The sequence below is a fragment of the Morus notabilis genome, unplaced genomic scaffold (genome assembly GCF_000414095.1).
Source record: "Morus notabilis unplaced genomic scaffold, ASM41409v2 Scaffold1198, whole genome shotgun sequence".
NCBI classification, from domain to species: Eukaryota; Viridiplantae; Streptophyta; class Magnoliopsida; order Rosales; family Moraceae; genus Morus; species Morus notabilis.
The window spans coordinates 117,358-120,324 of NW_010364924.1; the positions used below are offsets into that span (position 1 = coordinate 117,358).

The 2,967-nt window shown below is 37.5% G+C and overlaps 1 long non-coding RNA gene across 2 annotated transcripts; it reads right to left on the minus strand.

The window, feature by feature from the left end:
- Window positions 1-237: 237 nt before the first annotated feature.
- LOC112093351 lies at window positions 238-2,513 on the minus strand. 2 transcript variants are annotated; one of them, XR_002903015.1, is made up of 4 exons: window positions 1,923-2,513; window positions 1,089-1,121; window positions 570-616; window positions 238-292 (listed from the first exon to the last, which is right to left on the minus strand). It is a non-coding gene; the product is annotated as an uncharacterized LOC112093351 (long non-coding RNA). The 2 variants fall into 2 exon arrangements; XR_002903014.1 differs by having other exon boundaries at window positions 1,038-1,121.
- Window positions 2,514-2,967: the final 454 nt, after the last annotated feature.

The window sequence follows — 2,967 nt, forward strand, 5'->3', positions numbered from 1 at the left end:
ACACCCCCAAAACCCCACTTGCTCTTCCTTTACTCACTCAAATGTTATAGGAAGTAAAAACTCTAGATTCCTCGTTGTTTTGTCACCATTACTGATAAGACACGTGAAGTTGATGGGAAAAAGAAAATTCTTATAAAACTATCATGAAATCAAACAATTTCGCTCAGAGAAGAAGAGAGATTCAAACATCAATTTATACCTAAAAATCAATTTAGAGATTTGAACAAGGGATCACCATCGTTGTCATCATCCGCGGTTGTTGGCTTTACATCATCAATTACGATTTTTGGACCTACATGTATTTCAAATCCCTAAAAATTCAAATACAATTTTAAATACTTAATCTGAATTTCTACAAAACCCATGGCAAGAGAAGGAAAATATAGAGAAACAAAGATTAGAAACAAAATTTGGACTTTTCACACATGCTAGGAAACATCAAAAAGAGAACAATAGAGAAAGAAAATCAGTTTGATACATTTAATCTATTTCTATCAAACATGTTATAACTACAATAGAAAAGTCAAAATATTTTTGTGTGCGTAAATCTAATAGTACAGAGGACTTACATTGTACGTGCTTCCTTGAGATTTCCTTTGACTATTCAGTTTGCAATCTATCAATTCAATGACAAGAAGAGCAAAACTAAGTTCAAAGTTAGCCTTATGCACTGAATATTGCAAATGAAAAAAATTGGTCCCCTCTACAATCAAATCTACCCACTAAATAATGCACTTATGTTATCCTGGAGAAAACAATTAAATAGATATTCTAGAAAACAATTAACTTTTTCCTCTCCCTAGTAATCCAAAAAAGGAAACTAGCAAAAAGAGAACACTTGAGATGGAAATTAGCAAGAAATTAGCAGAGACCATGCAGCAAGTTACACTCTTTCAGACCACTATCCATTGTAGTAGACACACACATGCACAAATGTGTTTTCTAACATTGCTCTATGCAAAACACAAATAACAGAACACCAACCAAGGAACAACAACCATTAGCACCCAAGTTTATCTCTGTGTCTCTAAAATTACCTGAGAGCTAATATAAAGCTTTCATCAAGCTTTTGGCAATGAGAGCCTAACCTTATTCATCAGTTGTGCCATGTGCCATCTTCTCTGCAGATGAGAGAAGAAAAAAATAGAAAAATGAGTAGTTAGCACTAAAAAAGTCAATAAGTCAAACACAAAAAGCTAAAAGTAATTCATCCGGTACCCACAATTTATTCATAGAAAGGAAGCCCAAACAACCTAGGAAAAAAAACAATTCACAATTGAAAGAAGCCACAAAAACCAATTCACAAAAGGAAGAAGTCGACCAGCACCCTTGATTTCTGCATTTACCTAAAAAAGGCACTTAAGAGTAGTATAGAAAGTTACCTTTGTTACAGATAGTATCTTATTAAACAATTAACAAACTGAAACGTTGGTTTTTAGATTAGGAGCAGTGACATAACTAGTTTGAATGAGGAATCTAAAGTAATTATCCTTTGGTTTTGAACAGAAAAGAGATTTAAAATAGTCACTTCTACTTTATTCATTCCAATAGTCTCAATCATATCTCTAAACTTTGTTGGCAATGAAAAGCTTCAACACTAAAAATCACTACTGATTTTTAAACATCTGCCACAAGCATCGAGAAAACACCAAATTTATGTATTGATAATCGAGTAATAAGAGAACATAGGAGGAACTGAATCACGTGTTTACTGTTTATATCAAGATTTACCAAATATACTTTATATTTGAAATGAAGCCTCATATTTATGAACCCTAAAAGTTCGAATCATAATTCTAAAGAACAATAACCAATCAATTATTGGCACCCCTGTTAACCTTAATGTCTCTCAGAATACAGAAAATAACCAAAAGAAAACGATAACTGAGTAAAAATCCACAACACAGAGAGGGAAAAATTACCAAAAATCCAGAAGTAAGTTGCAACTCTTTAGTCAGATGAGGAAGAGAGAGAATTTAGCAGCGATTTCTTTGGAAAAACTCTATCAAACCTTCAATGGTGGATCTGGTCTAATGAGGAAGAAAGAGAGAAATGTCGGCGATTGTTTGGGAAAACTTCTATCATTCCTTCAACAATGTTTCAATCTGGTCCGATGAGAACGTGAGAGAGCAGAATCCGGCGATTGCTGGTGAAAACTCCGGTCATTATCCGGCGACATTAATGTCCGACGAGGGATTGGGAGAAAGTGGAGGTCAAGAGGGTGGAAATCGCCGGCGAGTGCTCCGGAATCGGGGGCAACGAGTTCGGATCCGACGGCGGAGCGTTCTCCTTGGAGCCCTTCTGCTTCCGCGACGGCCGGGGCTTGGCGCGTTCTCCTTGGAGCCCCTCTGCTTCCGCGACGGCTGGGGCTTGACCGCGCTAGGGTTGGACGAGGCCGGAGACTCTATCGTCGTCTCCCTCAAGATTGCGTTTCTTTGCTGCATGAAGTGCTTCATGGCCGTGAGATCTAGAGAGAGAAAGAGAGAAGAAATGGAGGAGAGAGAGAGGAGGAGAAAGAGATTGAAAAGACAGAGCGACAAGAGAGGGAAAACGTACCGTTGGAGAAGGGAGACTGTTTTCCCTTGATAGCGCCGCCTTCTTTTATGATTGTTTGTTTGTTAGTGTGTTATTACTCATATGCTAAAAGAGAAATTTTGATGAAAGAGACGGAAGAAAATAAAAATTGGGGATTTAGACCGTTTTTTTTCATAATAAAAAATTATTGATGTGTATTTTACGTGTTAAAAAATGGACCTCATTTTAATTTATGTGTACATTTTAATTTTTTTTCTCTCAAAACTGAACAGACTCTCACCCCGACTGACCTTTTTTTTTTCTTTTTCCTTCCATGCCCAGACCCCCTTTCCTCTCTCTCTCTCCTCCGGTTCTCACCAACCACCCCAACGTTGAACGACCTTCCCCAAACGCCGACCGATCCTCACGAACACCGACTGACCATTCCGAACG